Source organism: Copadichromis virginalis, linkage group LG3, assembly GCF_057382275.1.
Source record: "Copadichromis virginalis isolate Kocher_CV1m ecotype Utaka linkage group LG3, C_Virginalis_male_GT1.1, whole genome shotgun sequence".
In the NCBI taxonomy this organism is placed as follows: domain Eukaryota; kingdom Metazoa; phylum Chordata; class Actinopteri; order Cichliformes; family Cichlidae; genus Copadichromis; species Copadichromis virginalis.
Window position 1 is genome coordinate 41,701,546 of NC_140620.1, and position 19,010 is coordinate 41,720,555.

At 38.8% G+C, this 19,010-nt stretch overlaps 2 long non-coding RNA genes and 1 other non-coding gene across 4 annotated transcripts; 2 read left to right on the forward strand and 1 right to left on the reverse strand.

Moving 5' to 3' along the window:
- Positions 1-2,004: 2,004 nt before the first annotated feature.
- trnar-acg (transfer RNA arginine (anticodon ACG)) lies at positions 2,005-2,077 on the reverse strand. Its single transcript has one exon. It is a non-coding gene; the product is annotated as a tRNA-Arg (tRNA).
- An 11,087-nt stretch (positions 2,078-13,164) lies between these two features.
- LOC146714836 (uncharacterized) lies at positions 13,165-14,779 on the forward strand. Of its 2 annotated transcripts, XR_014918867.1 has the most exons (3): positions 13,165-13,516; positions 14,214-14,279; positions 14,624-14,779. It is a non-coding gene; the product is annotated as an uncharacterized LOC146714836 (long non-coding RNA). The 2 variants fall into 2 exon arrangements; XR_014918866.1 differs by lacking the exon at positions 13,165-13,516 and having other exon boundaries at positions 13,523-14,279.
- A 1,724-nt stretch (positions 14,780-16,503) lies between these two features.
- LOC146714837 (uncharacterized) lies at positions 16,504-18,259 on the forward strand. Its single transcript, XR_014918868.1, has 2 exons — positions 16,504-16,755; positions 17,053-18,259. It is a non-coding gene; the product is annotated as an uncharacterized LOC146714837 (long non-coding RNA).
- The last annotated feature ends 751 nt before the right edge of the window (positions 18,260-19,010 follow it).

Below are 19,010 nucleotides of genomic sequence, written 5' to 3' on the forward strand. Positions count from 1 at the left end.
AGGACTAACTGGATATCTGCTTTATAGTATTAACTTTATTTATTAATAATTTTGCAATCATGAAGCAATGAAGTGAAGCTTGCTTTCTTTTCTTTTTTTGTTGAAACACTGCAAATCGAGCTCTTAAAGTGTTTCTCCTGAGAACTGTTTTAATTAAATGCATGCAAACATCAAACATGTCTTAATATTGTGGGCTTGTATAAAGGGGGAGAGGGCACGGGTAATTCAATTCCAGGATCAATAAGTCATTGGGGTTGTTCTAAAACAGATATGTCCCCCTGGAGGTGTACATTAAGACTGTAAGCTCTGATTTAGTGTTGGGCCCTGTTGTTTGTTTGTTGCACCCACAGTTCCTCTTCTCTCACCTCTCAGCATCGATTGCATTCCACCCCTTTGGATTTTTTTTTCCCAAATAAATAACTCCCTCTATGCTTCAAAGGACCTGGATTGCTTCTTTGTTCTCTGTGCATGTGAGTGTGAGAGTTTCCATGTTCTCATCTATGTGTGTCCCTGGGTATATTAGTTGTAAGCAGCAGATAGTCTTAGATCACACCCCGTGTTAATATTCACCTCAGACAAAGTTTTAAAGGCACGTTTTTAATCGAGGGGAAAAAAAAATAGTTTAACATATCACACAGGCTGATTCATCTGTGAGAATTTATTTGAATTTATTTGTGAGTAAAAGAGAGGAGAGAGAAAAAAAATCAACAATATTTCCTTCAACAGCTGGTGTAGATTAATCTCCGTCCTCGCAAGACGGGGGGAAGGCGTAAAGTTCCAAAATCAAAGTCTTGCAGGTGCAAAATTGAATCTTAAATGTAAATTGATTTGGAGATCAAACATTCTCCAGCCCCTCTATCATTTTAATCAGGCGAAGTCGAGACACTGGTAGAGTAGAGAGGTGCTTGAAATTCTGAATTCACCAAATGCATCTTCCAACCTTGATTAAGGGTGCGAGCGTGCGGAGGAGGGAGGGGGCTCAGCTGCTGTCGTCATGCTTTTGGGCCAGGTTGAAGAACGCGATCGCTGTGGAGTTGTTCGTGTTTGGTGGCTGTACTGGTCATGTGAGGTCTGCAAAGTTGGTCGAGGAATTACACCAACTTTCTAGCGCTCACTTTGTGCAAGTTAATCAAAGAGGCAGTGCAGAGTTATAGGAACAAATGACCGGAGTAAAGATTAAATCATCCTATATTGAAAAAGAGCACAATTATCCCTTATCTGCAGTAGTAACTCTTTCAGAATAAAAGTTTTGTAAGTCTAGTACAGACACAGAACACAAAATATACATCAAACAAATATTTCTTACTGATTTTTTTCCCATATGGGTCGCATGCAGCTAAATACTTAATTATAAATTTAATCTTTTTGATTGCTTGTTAACTGTTTTGACAGATGTTTGGATCGGCTGACACACATTTAGGAAAAGGAATTATTTTTGCACCAAAACTGTGTCTGCAAAGTCTGAAAGCATTTGGCAAAATAGTTACTGAAACTTTTATTTATTAATTTGTATTCATGATTTAAGACCACAGGCTGATATACTTGATCACGCTGAGAAAAGCAGAAAAATATCGATGGTAGATGCTAAAAACGGGTAATTTTTAACCCACTGCAATATGGCTGCAAGGAAAATTGATACTATCATAGTATATTATATAGCATAACATAACTTTAGTGGCTATTAATGAGATGCTACTGCCATAAAAATTAAATCAGTTGATATAGATGCATAAATGCTAAAAATCTGTATTGTTAGCGTGTTTCTCGGTAGTTGCTAGGCAACATGATGAAGTCATATATATTGATGACATAAGATGTACACACATGAGAAGTTTGGTTCCTCAACTCCTGATGATATTATAGTAACAAAACTGGAAACGAGGTAACAATTTTGCTCTTTTGGTATGGAAATCTAATCTTCGATGATGAAGTAATGTGCTAAAAACACTTGCTTTTATCCGGAGCCATAAATCCAGGATTTAAGATTCTTCTGGATTCAAGAATTGAGCCAGCTAGGAGTCGAACCTAGAATCTTCTGATCCGTAGTCAGACGTGTTATCCATTGCACCACTGGCCCACCTGGTGGGTGACCCTACATTGTCCTTTCTTCACAATCAAAATGTGGTGTCGATTTATTTAAAGATACATGTACGTATGTTCAATTTGTTTTCCAATGGGAAAAGTAGTTTGGCTTTTTATCTAGAAAACCAGGGTGATGCTAACTGTGGATTGGCCAGATGAAAGAGTCATCTATGCAGCACTTGACTCACCCAAATCCCACACAGGACTAACATTTTTACAGTTTCTTTATTCGTATGCTTTTTTATTTGACAGCTCCTAGTTTCCTGGTTTCTTGCATGATGAAGAAAATGGAAAAGCACACGGTTAAATTATGCTTGCTTCAAAGTCCTGCTAATGGTCACAAAAACCAAGGAAAATTTGGTCCAATTTACATACACATACACATTTTCATACCTTTAACTCCTTGCCAGGATTGCGAGCTACACACAGCCTCTTCCCTCTCTGTTGACATGGAGGTTATATTTAGAATTTGGATTGAGTCTTTCCTGTGTTTTATTTCATACTTTTCTGCTCAGGGCTTGTTTGTTTGGTTACTGTTCTCTTTATTTGAAAGTATTTTACATTCAGAGTTGGAAATATATACGTTTTTTGGGCTTACTAGATAACAGTCTTCCTATATGTGTGTGTGTGAGCATACTTGTGTATAAGGTAAACAAAAGAAGAAAATCCTCATAGAAAACAACGAAAACAAAGCTCTATAAGGTACTCTGAGATCTCACATTTTGACAGTTAGAACGCAGAAAAGTTTTGTGTCTGACGTGCTTTGTCCTGATGTTTGAATCTTTGAGAAACACATTTTCCTTTGTAATAATCATATTCATATTATAATCCAGCCTGGACTTATAGGTCGTTCTAAACCCATTCTGTGGAACTGAGACAACAATCCCATAAATCACTTTTAGTTTATACACAATGGACATTTTAAATGGGTAAATTCAAACTACATGTACTCAGATCCTTTTTTCCTACATTTTAAACAGATAATACAGGAAAATCCGGAGCTGATGAGCTCTGCAACAATGTTTGTGATACAGTTCAAGAGTAAAACTAATACGAGGATTTATCTTATCAGAATTGGAACACTGGGGCTCTGATATGGGGATGGACACACAGTTGTTCTTGACAGGCCGCAGAGCTGCTTTGGTCTTCTGAGAATGTCTCATCTTCTGCTGCACCTCTCTCTCCCTTACCCTTGTGCACTCCTGCTTCTTTTACGTCTCTCCCCCCTTTCTCAACATGTCTGCTCCGTTCCTGCTAAACTCATTACATGAGCCCGAATGGAAGAACGGGAGCGGGATACAGCCTCTCATACATGATGCGCCCGGCTAATTACCCTGCGCGGCTGACGTCGCCGTTTTTTTTTTTTATCTCCCTTACCCAAGAACAGATTAAACACTTGGGATTGACCTGTCCCAGATTTTACGCTACATTGAACTCTTAACAAATGATAGGAGGGTCATCCACGGACAGCTAATTGCAAGAAGCGTATGGTGTATTAAGTCATAATCAAGATTAAATCACACATTTCTAACTTCGATCGCCATTTGGCCTCCATAATGCATTACTTGCATCACTCTAATCTCAATTGCAAATATTGCCTTTTTTGTTCTTTTGTATTAATTTGAGCTTAAATCATAGTGGAGCAGCACGCATAAATACATAGTATTATGCAATTTAGCTCTTAGACCAATAACCGGCCTCCCAAAGGCTAATGACAATGAGCCTGTAATTTCGATGGAGAAAGGAAATCTATCTAATAAACTGTCATCTGACACCCTTGTCATCTTCCATTTGACAAAACAACAAGGAATGAATTAATCATATGCTTTAAATCTCCTATGATTTCCTCTGCTTTAGCTAATCGTTTCACAAAGATGATTTTTAAAAGAGACTGTTGACAAAATGAATAGATGAGCAATTATGGGTTTCATGGGAATGGCAGATGGAGGCAGAATCAAAGTGAGTGTAAACTGTAAGAGCTCAGCAGAATTTATGAGGGGAAAGAAAAAACAATGCAAATGTGCCAGAACAATGAAGAGTTTCTCTTTCAAGTCTTCTGTTGTACAGAAAATACAATTGAGCCACTGTTTTTTGCACAGAGCAAAAAGTTTCTTACTAAAAGTGCACCGAAGCAATTCTGGAAAAAAAAAAAGGCTGGGTTATTTCATTTAACAAGCAAAGCGAAGCACTTGCAGTAAATAAAAATAATTACCTTTTCTGGATAAAATCTTCCAGGCCTTCATGTGAGTCAGGGGTTCAGAAGCACAAACAAAGTTCACAGTCACCAGATAACATCGATTTCCACCCTGCGTGAGGTGTATTGGTGGAGCTATCAATAGCGAGAGCAAAGGCCTCACTTCACTGAGCACTGCGTGACCCTTCTGAAACATCCACACTTATCAGTCACACAGTTTTGAGCCTGACCTCTTTTTTGTAAAACACAATGCTGATACTCAAAAGGCGCTGCCATTCACATTGGCCTTTAAATGGCTTTTTACTCCTTTTTTCCCCTCTTTTCTATTTCCTTCAGAGAACAGTCACAAATAGGCTCGACCAAGTGGTGACGATGTACAGATGTGCGTTACCTTGTCTTTTTGTGGCGCCGTGTCTGTACAGACGTTTGTGTTGAAGAATCAGATGAGTTTGACACTCTAAAGTGAAGTGAGACAAAGGCAAGCCAGAGGATGAACATCCCCTGCCAATAAACCTGACATTTGTCCTCTTTGCACTCCAATATCGCACCAATAACAATTAGCCTGGTAATTGTTTGGCTAATTATGATTAAATATCTGGTGTGGTGCCAGCAAAGCAATCTCTAGTGCAGCTAGCAGTAGTGCAAATGTCAAGGAGTCACTCTGCATTGGTTTAAGGCAATGTAGTGAAGTGAATGCATGGAACTTTACTGTGTTTTCATGCTTGTAAACACAGATAAAGCTTAAATAGGTGCACCCGCAAACACTGCGTTCTCTCTCATGACCTCAATTTGTAACCACAGCTCTGATTTTTCTTTGCCTGTAGGCTGCTGCTTATCAAAGTCTCCTGAACCAAAAGGGTGAAAGCAAGGGTGGATACAGAGGCAGGGGAAGAGGGGGACTTTAAGTAGCACAAATGCAAATTCCATCAGCAGTTAAAGAGAAAGCCTCCTGGCTTGACACCGTGTCAGGTCCTCACTGAAAAAGACCAGTTGCCACTGACATCTCCTTTAACAAATCCAAGACATTGACAGCGAGTCAAGAGTTTGACTTTCCACTGGAAAAGTCTTTTATCTGATTTTATGGTGATAGTCAGAATAATATAAAACAATTCACACTTCCAGTCCTGAGAAAACAGGTCTACAGGACAATTAACTGCAAATGGAAAATCTGTTTTTTTGTCTTTTTGGTTTTGGGCTGTTTGTCAGAAAAAACAAAAGTAGACTTGGAGCTTATGATAGATAGGTCTGCCGTGTAGAATTTAGATGACAAGACAGACACCCACATTGTGACCATAGACAGTATTAAATATGAATGTAGTCACCATGATGTAATCGGTGTGGTCTGTGAAGTCCCCCAAGCCTAGCATTTTTTACCAGTTTCAAACTGGATGTCGTGACCAGTAGATTTGATTGGGCAACCAAGGACACCCCACACTGAGTGTGTTGTCCTCACAATGAGGGCATCCTAGATAATCTCCCTTTTCTGACTTTTACTTATCCTTTACAAAATGGACTTCATGTTTTCTTGACCCAAAACTAGCAATTTAACAAACACTCTCATCAGGAAAATGTTTACAGTTGCTTGCAACCTGAGGAATCCCCTCGGTGACAATCACTAAGAATGATGGCTTAAAGCCCTCCTGCACTAGCCTCACTGTTTAAACCTGGAAATCATATCCATCCTTCACAATGTCCATGATAAGATCTGGTGTTTAGTATCAAACAGTGTGCTCCTGTATTTACGCTTGACTGTTTTTATGGTGTAAATACATTCACCCTGAAAAGTACAGCAACGTAATATGTGCTACAAGTACCCAGATGTTGTCTTATAGTGTTTAAACGGTCAAATAGTGTCTAACTCTGTGCAATCCTCACTGCTGATTGTCATCATTTAGTATTAAGGGCCATTCACACAGGAAGTCATTTGCAGCGTCATGGTAACCAGTGGTTATAGGGAAGCAATCTTATTGAGTGACTTCAAGTGACAAAATAACCACTGGTGATGCAAAGTGGGCAGATGTTAGCCCTGAGATGAGCAATAAAAGCGACTGCCAATGAGAGTGCAGCATACCACTGATTGACATGTAAAAGGGTGCTAAATATATTAGAGGTTTACACTAGAAAATTCATTAGCAACCAAGTGTCAGTGACAAAGCAATGTCCTTTAAAGTGGTGGCAAGTAATACAGTAAAGTAGTAAAGTAATATAGTACGCATTGAAGAAAGTGACACGTTACATTACTTTCACATTACTCTGGAGCGTCACCTGAATTGCACTGACCCATAATTGTTAGCTAACTATATAAACACGAGGCTAAGGCGCCTGCACAGATGTGTGATCTTTCTCTTTATGTGTGAACACAAAACTGACAACAAAACGCAAAGTTGAAAGAGGCTCAATCGCCATATTGACCATACTGTGGAAACACGTACAGGTACCAATGGCAGCTACAAGCTCTTCAATGGCTTTGTGAACTGTTGATGTTGGCTCTCAGCTAGCTTTTGTGTTAGCATGTGGCCTGTGCAAATGCTAGCAAACAGATGAAGTTGTGTTGCAGTACTAATTTTAGTACACCCAGTTTTACACCCAGCACTGGAGACAAGTGAATTGCTCCTCGTGCGGACATCATTAGTGTACGACATTCAGGTTGTGCCACTAGAATTGTTGAAATTGAGCAACAATGTACAAACATACCATGATAACTGACCCGTCTGAAGAAAAACAAACCTCTGTGGACCTCCACAGCTAACTAAATTGATGCATTTCATTTCGCTCGCTTCAAGTCTCTGCGTTAAAAAACTTCATCTCCCTGAACAACGACTTAATCAATAAAGAAAACAGGCGATACGTTGAACTTTCTGTAATCATACCTCTAACAAAGTGACTTTAAAGCACTTACCCTCTGATAAAACAGTTACAAGCCCAGATAAACTGATTCACATTCATCTTATCACCCCTCTCTGCCTCCACCAGCGATTCAAAAGGGGACAGGTCAACGTGCTGTTGCTGCTTCACCAGGTCCTAACCCACGGCTCCGGCTGTGACGATATTGCTGCTGTTCCAGTCAGACTGTTACCTCGTCCCCTCCCCTCCATGTCTCCCTTTCGCTCCGGGCCGCTCTTCACTCCGCTCCTGTGGCGGAACCGTCAGGTCCTTGTTGCTAGGCAACTGCTGTCTTAAGATTTTCCCAGTAGAGTTTTGAAGGTAATAAAACAATGCCCCAAGACAAACAGCGACTGGAACCGGAAAGGCCTCAGGGAGAAGGACTGGGAGGACGAGAGAGAAAGAGAGAGCGAGGGATAGTACATAGTTCAACTAAAACTCTCGTCTGGCTTTTAATTAAAAATAATTGTCGCTAAAAGACTCAAACTCTGGTCAGAATCAGTGAATATAAGCAGAGGGAATGTGAGGCATTGAAGAAAGAGCCATGAAATTCATTCTTCTCATTCTGCAATCACACCTTGTAATTGAAATCTTATTGCGCGATGACTGAGCATCCAAGCTGAGAAACAGCTGTCTTTTTCAAGGTTACAGAGTCCCAAGGTTATGCAAACATATGGCAATGTATTACTTCACTCTCCATCCTTTGATACATAACCATGCTCACCCCGATTACAGTTACAAGATGGCAACGCCGGAGTTTTGATTGACACATGCCACTCTGATTTCTTTTGTGCTCCCTAAAGAGAACGGTCAGCCTTTTGTTCAGCGGGTGGGGTGGCTCATTTTCCGCAGGTCTGGCTGAGAATACATGTGAGCAAAAGCTTGTCTGCATACACAAATGAACCGATTTGTCAGGCAGATTTGATTGGAAAGAGATGTGTTTTTTTCCTCTCTCTCTCCTCTCTTTCTCTCTATACAAGACACCCTGTGAAATTAATGCAACACAAACAAAGTATTTGGAGACAGCGCGCAGCTCCTCTGGCACACTGAATTATGGCGAGGCATGAGGGAGATGAAAACTTTTGTTTTATTTCATTTGCAGTTTTCCTTTCTCCCGATCAAAGCCCTTGTAGGAGATGGAACATCAAAGTAGAGCTCTTACTAATACAAGCAATAAACGACTCCCACAAGGTTTGGTTTGAATTTAGCAGGTTTTTCCCTATAGCGTGCTTTTTATGAGTGACACAAGACAGCTCAAACAACTGCTCTCCTTCCCCCTATTTAAACCGCCGAACAATACGAGGTGTCACAGATTCCAAACCTTGGGGAAAAAAAGCTGGCTGCAGCTGAAAAGCAAGCGCATAAGAGATTTTTAAGAGTCTCTCTTGACACTAAATGACAAGGAAACACTACTCTAAAGTAATCATCAAACATGGCACCGAAACACCCCTCCCGTTCGATTCATTATTTAATTGTATCATTTCAATCTGTGCAGTTGCCGTTTGACTGTTGCCAGTTTTGCCGGTGGAATTGAACACGAGAGAGAGACAGGAGACGTTGGCCCCCCACTAATCAAAATGCAAATATCTGCATCCCTGTTGGAGTATTAGTGGAGGTTGAATCTCGTGGCTCTAAATTGAAAGATGATGAATGTGCAGGTTATTTTTTTGATGCTTGTAATGTGAGGCAGCTTTGAAATTAAAAAAAAAAGTCATAAAAATAAATAAATAAAAATGCAGATGAATTTAGAGAGTAAATAACAAGAGCGGGAGGTGTAGAGTGATAATAGAGGGAATGGCAAGGTGCATAACAAAAGTGTCAAGGGTTTTTGAGACAGCATGCTGCCAGTGACCACAGTGGCACTTCACAGATGCCAGGTAAAGACTTGATTACATGGAACAATTGCAAATGGTCTGCGTGACACTTGTTATCTGGCTGTCAATCACAGGAGTCACTCGAGGATTGTGACAACCGCCTCCTTTGACCGTCAAGTGTGTCCGCCTATCAGGCAGACTGTGCATCGAGTGCATGAACCCTTTGAAACACAGACCGAGGTATTGTATTCCCTGAATAAATGCAGATGGATATATATAATATTTAATAATATACTATATATTAAAGTGAGTGGCTAACGCAAAAAAACTATTTGTCTAAATAAATCGACTTGTAAGACTTAATATTTGAAGTTACCCTAGACGCTTCAGCACAGTGGTGCTTTGTCTTAAATAATAATGAGTATACTAACATTGTTTACAATTATATTGCTGACATACATGTAGGTACTATGTAAACCGTGTGGTTAAATGGCAATTAACAACACAGTCATGTGAAAAAGAAAGTATTTTCACAATACAGTCCTGTGCAAAGCTAAGTGCCCCCCCCCTGCTTCAATAGCTTGTAGAACCACCTTGAGCAGCAATAATTTGAAGTCATCATTTTCTTTTTGACTTTATGAGTCTCTCACATTGTTGTGGAGGATTTTGGCCTCTTCTTTACAACGTTGTTTCAGTTCATCGAGGTTTGCGGGTGTACGATTATGCACGACTCTCTTAAAGTCCCACACAAGCAAGCCAGTCATGTTGGGATTGGGATTACTATCCTGTTGCATGACCTAATTTTGGTCAAAGTTTAGCTGTCAGATACATATTTGACTCAAGAATACTTTGGTGTACAGAGGAGTTTGTGGTTGACTCAATGACTGCAAGGTGCAGGTACTGTGTCTTCAAAACAAGCCCAAATCATCACACCTCCACCACCGTGTTCGATAGTTGGTATGAAGCATTTGTGCTGATAAGCTGTGTTTGGTTTTCCTTAAAAATGTCGCTGTACATTATGGTCAAATGTCTCCACTTCGGTCTTGTCTGTTGAAAAGACAGTGTTTCAGAAGTCTTCTGTTTTTGTTCTCCAATGAAACTTTCTGATCTAATCATGATGTTCCTTTTAGGGAAGAGGCTTGTAAGCGTCTTAAAGAAGTCATACTTGTTCAGTCTTTTTCTAATTGTGCTGTCATGAACTTTAACATTACACATGCTGGCTGCAACCTGTTGAGTCTGATATGTAGCTTGACAATCTGACCTTGTGTGAATACACGCATGAACGCTCCAGACCCGCAAACTGCCAAAACTTCTGCTTTTATAGAGGTTGTCGGACTTCCTGACGATCAGTTAATCAAACGCATCAAATATATTCAGCATCTGGCTGCTACTTCCTTTTTCACAGCACTACATAGATTTGTTTTTAACTTTCTTTTTCACATGACTACGCATCCAAATGTTGATGGAAATTTAATTAAAGCTGCAATCTATTGATCACAAAGTTTAAAGAAAATATTATTGTGACACCAAGTAAAAAGTCAAAGGACCTCAAAAGTTATATCTAATGAGTTGAAGTTGTGCATGAATGTGAGTACCAAATCTCATTCCAATCAATGCTTTTGTCCCATTTTTATACCAATGAAAACCTTATGCTTAAATGATGCTTAATCTCTGGATAGATTTTAAGCATTGCACCAGTGAGGTGGACATAATGGGATAAACACATACTCTACCTCATAATGATGGTAGAAAAGGGGCTTCACTAACAATTAAGAGTCATCCTCAGGGGTACATGAATATATATAACTGCATGGCAATCCATGTTTAGTAGTTGTTTGAACTGAAATTGTGCACGGACCGATTGACAGACTGTGATGTCATAAAGCCATGCAGCTTGTGCCTATAAAAAATACTCACTCTAACAAGTCTCACAGCACATGGAGCTACCTGACCCTCGATGCCATCTCCACATTCAGACCAATCCAGTGCAGCTCCTTTGCTGCTGGTGACATTATACCATATATCATTATCATGCATTGCTCATCCGCAGATTTCAGACATTCACATTTTCCACACGCAAACAGAACAAAACTGGTTCTAGTGGCTATTTGAGAAAATTCTATTTTTCTACTTGGTCAGGAAAATGGTCCAAAGGCCACAAGGTGGTGCTAGTCCATTGCTCTCCATCTTTTTCCCTCTATTGGAATGAACTTACTTCCTGTTGCTGTCAGACACTGCTTGTCAATACTTGAGTGCTCAGCACAGTCTTTCATACCTGTGTGTCTTGTGTGTGTATGTGACTGGAAATGAATGATTAAACAAAAGCTGTGTCAAAGACGCTACTCGTTAAAATAATATGTGTATATATCGCACAGGAGCACTAGTCAACGGTTTTTGCTTAATTTGTTGGCATTTAAACTAAAACCAATCAAACGAATTCTCCTCTGATTCAGTCTGCCTCTCTTCTGTTTTGCATGTAGTCCCCCTCCCCTTCACATACACAGTACATCCACTTGCGTTATCTGAGTCTGGGGCTTCTGATTTCAGGAAGCAACACAGTTCAGTTAATGGAAAAAAAACCTCAGAGCAAATCGCCAGTAAACCTCTTCCGTTGCAGACACTGACGGGATAGTCCTCCTTCAAGATTACACGTGATGCATGAGCAGTTTGAAGGAACAAGCTGCTCGCGAGCTGATACCTGGACAGATATTTGGATGAATGGTGGCGCTCGTGTATGATTGTACTTTTGTCATGCTGTGACACTTCAGTTTGTGCAGCGACACCTTTACAAATGCTCTCCCACGAGATAAAGCTTCCAGCCATTGTTTAAATTTGAACATCCGGCACGTTAAATCAAATGCAAATGCTTGTGCGGGAAACTATATAAAGAGCCCCATTTGAAAAGAAGACTTGCACCTAACGTTGGTAATTTTCCTAGTGGTATTAATCTCTTTATAAGACCCCTTTATCGCTATTCCTTCGGTTTTTCCACTGTCTTTTTGGCTGAGATGATCCTATGAAGTGTCGTGACTGAGCAAAAGGAGAAAGCTTCAAAAATCTGGAGTACCAATTAAAGAAATGGCCGTCCTCATCCTCGAGCAGGCCTGAAAGCTGAAAGACAGAGAATCTTCAGATCCTGAAGATCTTTATTCTCTCCCCCTTTTCTCTGTCTTATCCTTTCAGACCATTTGCTTTAGGCTCTATCTTGACCTTCAATAATGTATCCACGCTCGACATCTGAATAGGGGACACAGCAGGGAGTGTCATCACTGAAATTCAACTCTCACAATGAATATCATCTTAATTTAGGGCCAAGTTCTGGAGTGGAGACGAGGGCCATTGATTATGCCGTGTTAATCAGCACAGTAAAGGCATTTTTATTGAAATTGGAGTCAGAAACATTCACAAACATAGTACATGTCCGTGTGACGAACTCCGGTCTGGGAGCAAAGTTGTCGTAGCACGATTTGGACTACAAAATGCCACATCAAAGACATGCAATGAGCTGGGGTTCTGGCACATTTACAGGTCAGACGGCATCCCCTCTTCTCCTCCTGTCCACTCTGAGCTACTACAGGAGGGTCATTATAGGCAGAAACATATGCCATTCAGCAGGCATGCTCTGCTGTCCAATTAGTGGCCTGAAAGCACTCATCTGAAGCCAAGCGTAGAAAGTGGCAAAACACATGTCCACAAGTCCAAAGTAATCACATTTTGTCCCTTAACATCTATAGTTTACAGTGTAAGTTTCCAGACTTGCATCACAGTTGAATTTAAAGCAAGGGGGAAAGAGATATTTCTCTACCCTCTACAGGAGTAGAGGGTAGGCTGCACATACAGGAACACACAACCACTCACTGTGTGTTTCATAAATCTTTTAAACTCCTGTCAAGTCACACCAATATTCCCCTTACAAAGAAACTGTGTCGCCTCTCTGAGACGCATAAAATCTTAGAAGAAAATATCTTTTCGAAGCTATTTATTTACTTCTCTTTTCCTCTCGCCCACACAATCCTGGCAGTTTTCATCGGCTTCATAGGTGCTGATATCCAGGATTCTAGGATGTCTGACTTTTTTATTTGCTGTCAGAGGAGAAGCCAAGGACAAGGGCTTAGCAAGTCACACAGCAATATCCAGTCAATCCTGCGTTTTTCAATATATCACACACAAACAAACCTTTGTACACTACACTCAAAAAAATGAATGAGGTGGATTGTTCAGTGTATATTAATTATTTATTTTCATTTTACTTAAAATATATGTTTTTGTTAAGTTAACATATGTTTTTCTAATCAAGTCTACGTAATTGTGTCTATTATTCAACGTACATAATACTAATGTGTTACTTGATCGCATAACATTTAAGTTAAGTCAATTAGGATCGATATACCTTGTATATCCACAAGGTGGCAGTAATGCAAAAACAGTTGTAATGAAACCGCGTAGAACAAGAAGGTTTCACGGCTTGTGCCTGCTCATGCGCAAGACTTCAAATTTAACTGAAAAAGGCTGTTTTGGCGCCAAGCTGCTGTTTCTTTGAGAGGTAAGACCACTTTTTTCTTTGACTATGTTGTGTAGTATCTATATGTCCAGCATGGTTATATTTTGCGTTTGTCTTACAAGACATGTTATATCGTTTGCGTGCGCTTGTTTTACATTAGTTTTACTGGGTCCTGGACATGCTTATTTTGTGGACTGTGTAAGAAACATTTTTATTGTTTTTTGTTTTATTAAGGGATTAGCTACAGGGGTTCATGGGGTTATTCTTTCAAGGGGTTATTTTTCCATTTGCTTTCTTGGGATTCCTTTTCTGTAATCCGAGAGTCGGAAATATCGAATAGGATAGCAAGGATAGCATAAAGTGACATTTAAAATCCAAAAAGTCAAGGGCGAAAGCCACTGTGACACCATTGTTCTGCTCTATCAGTAATCTGTATTATGTAAAAATGGTCTGTAAATACAGCATGTTTCCTAGCGGAGTTATACATATCAATGTAGTTATAAATTACAGTTTGTGAAAGTACACACTTACTTTTTTTAATAAAATTATTCAAGACATATGAGTGGACAGACAATGGAGGTCGACAGACCTGGTGATAATTGCTTCTATAGAAAGTTAGCACATGGCAGTGTCAATCTCTTGCTTTTCTTCTGAGTAGTATTTTATTTAGTTGTAATTCAAACAATAATTTGCTTCTTGAAATTAAGGAATTAATTTTTTTTTTCTTTATAAATCTCAGATCCTGCCTTTACCTGCTCCCTCCTATACTGATGTGGTGTATGTGGTATTGCTGAGCTTGTATGTGGTATGTGAACTGTTATACTTTTAAAAACAAAACTGTTTTATAAGTTAAGTTTTCTTTTGTGACCCATCCCATGCCCCTGTTATTTCTTCTCCACATCTGAACCATGGTTGCAGTTCAAGGGCCTGAGGCATGAAATTCTTTTCAGATCAGCTGTGATCAATATTTTTTGGAACTTGATAAATAACAATAAAAGCTGTAATGGCTCCATTAGCATTTTGTGTAAATGTTTGTGTTAAAATTATAGCTTTAATCAGGTCTTACTACATTCGTTTTAGTTTGTATATGTGTACATATAGTCTGTATATTTACAGTACAGTATGTTGTGTTTGTTGACATATTTTCAGGTGGAAGCAGAATATGTGAGGATTACTACTGCTGCACATGTTCCAAGGCTTTTTACACAACTTGACCAATACACTGACCAGCTCATAAAAGTCTTCAAGAAAAAAGGAGGCGTTGCAGGGAAGAAAATTAGACAAACTTTGGCCCCAGCCACACAGGTGCGTTATTCTGTTGGTAGCAAAATATTATGGCTAATAAGATCATTTTCAAATTTAAACAGCTAGTGTATGGTAGCTGCTAGAGCAGGGCGATATGGCCAAAAATATTTATCATGATATATATTTGAAAATTTGCGATAACGATATAACTGACGATATAATTGATGCGAGACAAAATACAACTCCACAACATTACTAGCGCAAAAAGACAACCTTCCATTTATTTTCAGTAAACAAGAAGCTGGTTTTTAGGTACATTAAAGCTTTATAAAAATGTAACAGTGCAAATGCAAATTCCTTGCTGAAAGTTTAACCCAAAGGCATTTCCAGTAGAAATGGGCTGACATATCCTGAGCATAACCATGTATAATATCCACTGAAGTTAAAAAGAGGTGCTTTGCAACATTAAACTGCAGTGTGCAGTACGCATTTTTCGGACCATAAGGTGCACGGGATTATAAGGCACATTAAGCGAAACAAAGCAGTCAAATAAATCAAACTTTATTAAACTCATTCTTCTTGCTTCCTCCACTTCTGTACCATTGATTCATTAATGTTGAATTCTCTGGCAGCTGAGCTATTCCCATGTTGTTGCAGTATATTAATGACTAACCTCGTATTGTGGATGGATTATCTCAGTTGTTCTCCTGACTGAAGTTTGGTCCGTTTACAGCATCCTGCCATGCGATTGCATTTGTCTCTAACCATGAAGAACCTTCACGTTAACTTTTATAAGTGGAAAAGTGTTAGTGTTCGTCCTCCAGCTTCACTGTTTATGTTATGCTAACATAGCTGTGTCGCTAGCGATCACGTAGCACATCATTATATACCAGCTAGCCCAACTTCAGTAACCCTACAAACGTCACTGCTGTTTAGTTTCCTGTCTTCATTTATGTTGGAAGTGATAGCAGAGCTGTACGTTTGAATTTTTTCAGAAATCTCTCAGTCAGAACATGCTATATCATGCTTAGGTAACTAGCGAAACTAGCGAGCTAACTTCCGCTAGCTTCCTGCTAACTTCTAACTCCGTTAAATGTAATAACTTTTGTTTTCATGGATGCCTGGAAGTTAAACTTTATAGTTACACCTGGTAAAGCAGCAATGCTGATCGTTTTATTAAAGATCAAAGAATTTAGACAGTTTTCAACTCTCAGTGATGCTGCAGTGTTGTTTGACCTGAAGTCAAATATACGGAGTTTGGGACCCAGATTACTCCCAGATTTAAGAGCATCTTAGTCCGACAAATATGACAATAACAACGGCCGCTTGCATGTTCTGCAAAAAAATGTGCTTTGTTGTGTATCTGACGGACAAACACCAAACCAGTTCCACATCAGGGAAGTTGCACCATTTTTACAAACCAACAATCGGCCATGTGCGTATGAAAACAAAGGCACTGCGCATGCGCGTTTTACTCCCATTCTATCGCGATATTTCATTTTCCTATCGCTGCCTAACATTATACCGGTATTACCGTGAACGGTATAATATGGCCCAGCCCTAGTAGCTGCACAGTGCACTTACATTTATATTAAGCAAGACAAAGTTTGGTACTCAAAACGTTGGAAAATTTAAATTACCTAAACATATGTAAAATCTGATCCCTTGATTTAGGTTAAACCAGAAGTGAATGTTTTTATGTTATGTTTTGAATGCAAAAAAGATGATGTACTAGTTTGTCTTTACCTCCATTATGGACATATATAATGTGGTGGGAACCCTGCCCAACAGGTTAACTATTCATGTCCATGTGATGATTAGTTGGTCTTGTGTACATGTCTATCTGTGCAGTGGATATGTCATTCATTTTGCGTATAATGTGAGTTTCTGTCATCCTAAAGTATATCTGTTTTCTCTTCCTGTATCTCTGCCACTCTCTACAGAAGGAAACCATTGAAAAGGGGAGGGAGTGTGTCCTCAGGGCACTACCTTTTTACCTGAATGAAGACCCAAGCATCCTCTTCAAAGAATAATTGGTTGGTAATTTTAGTTTAGTTTTTTATCTGTATTAAACCAAATTTTGAATAACTAATGTTGTTGCATGTTGTAATGTTGTTGTTGTTGTAATTTGCATGGAACCTGTTTAAATGTTTTGGGAAATCTTCTTGTATACCCAAACTATTTATATTTATCGTTGAATCTGTAGTCTAAAATAGTGGCGCACTGGGGTGCATGTTCCTAATATTGTGTTTACGTCATTAAAGGGTAGCTTTGGCCCTTTTTCTTTCTTTTTTTAAAACTGGATGCCATTTTTCTATGTTTTTGTGTCTAAGCTACAGCTGTTCAGAGGGAGCTGGAACAAATTACCCTTGCTATCTTTACCATCGAAAGAGCTGATGCCAGCACTCCTCCAGCCGATGTGGGTATAACCATCTAGTGTGTCCTGCATGACCTGGAAGACCTGGCCTCTGCATGTGCACTCTTAATGGGTGGGATATATGCACTGAATCTCAGTTAACCTCAAGACTGAAAGCTAAGAGACAATCAAAAGTATTGAGATTTAAAGGATTTAATTGAGAGATGATACTGCACCAGAAATGTTGAAGGGTGGTGTGTATATTAGCGTTCAAGGCATATTGTTATGAGGTAGAAATATGTTCATATTCAGTTTGTGTTACATTGTGTGCATTGTAAAGGTAATTGCAATACATACTAAAAATAAGGGTAAGTTAGGAGGTTGATCTGATATCCTCGTGTTGGTGTTGTTCCCAGATCATCATACTAAATGTTGTTCCAGGATCAACATTGCAAGTGACCAATCAGAATGTTGTGACGTCATACTTTTGCGACTTCGGGAAAAACCGGCGTAAAACAAAAAACTGTACTTAAGCTGCGTGAAACCGCCTCTGTCCGCCGATCAACTGACCCTAACCCTAACCGTAACCCTTTAATAAACAGTAAGCAGAATTGATATTGTCCTTGCAACATTGGAATTTCATAAATGCACGAATGGCTTGGAATAGAATAACGTCACAACAATGTGATTGGTCACTTGCAATGTTGAACCTGGAACAACATTTTCATGATGGTCTGGGAACAACACCAACACGAGGATATCAGATCATCCAAGTTGGGAATGCAGGATGAATGTATATTTTGTGGACTTTTAAAGACGAACAATTGTTTCCATGTTAAAATGTTTACATCTGAAGTTTTTTGCCCAAACACTGGTAAAATAAATGTTGACAGTGGCGAGTGTTAAATGGTTACTGCTGTGCTGTTGCAAAAAAACTGAACGCTGACAAGCTGTTTTATTGTTAGACCATAATGTTGGCATGTTTTGTTAAAGTTTTATTTGGGATGGTGATGTAATTTTCTTTGATTGCTAATATCAGTGGACTATTTATTATTATTATTATTGTTGTTGTTGTTGTTGTTGTTGTTACATTTTTTTTTTTTTTTTTTTTTTTAATTGTGGCTGTTGAGGTGGACACTTCACTTTGCATTGTTAAAGGAAAGCACTTCATTGGCATTGTGTTACTGGACTGACCCTAAGCAATCATTGCAAATAGCAACTTTGCTATCCATTTTAGACACTAAAAGAAAAAAACACTCACAGACCTTACTAGCATCACATGTGCATAACTCAAGTGTCATCTTATCAATGTGTTATGTGATCTTCAATGCGTTTTTTTTCTCTTCTATTTCTGGTCGATACAGACATTTAATTTAAAGTCTTGATGTTGCATCTGTCTACATACTGTTAATTACTAACCCTAATGAGCTGTTGTGTTTTATTTTGGACTGGGTTTACACAAATGCTCACTGAATGTGTTGGCAATAAAATAAATTTTAAAAAATAAGTTGGATGTACTTAATTCATTTGTGTGGAACCTGTTGACAAAATAGATTTATGTAAAACTAATTAGTAAAGCACAAGGTGGCTGAAAATATAATATTTGAATTAATCTAACTTAAATTTAACATTTTACTGCCACAAATAAGAAATGTGTTGAAGTAACTAATCTAAACTATCTAACCTGAAAATATATCATCTATGTTCATACAACATAACTTGATTTAGTTAGTCTTAAATATGTCTTGTTAATCTTAAGTAGTTTTTTTAAATTAGATGAACTAAAGATTTTTGCTTTAAACTAACATAATTCAATTTCGTGGAACCTGTTGACAAAATAATTTTAATTAAAGTCAACGTTTCATTTTTTTGAGTGTACAGCCACAACAGATAAATAAGAAATTCCAACCAAGTGGTATCTCCCTGTTCTGTAAG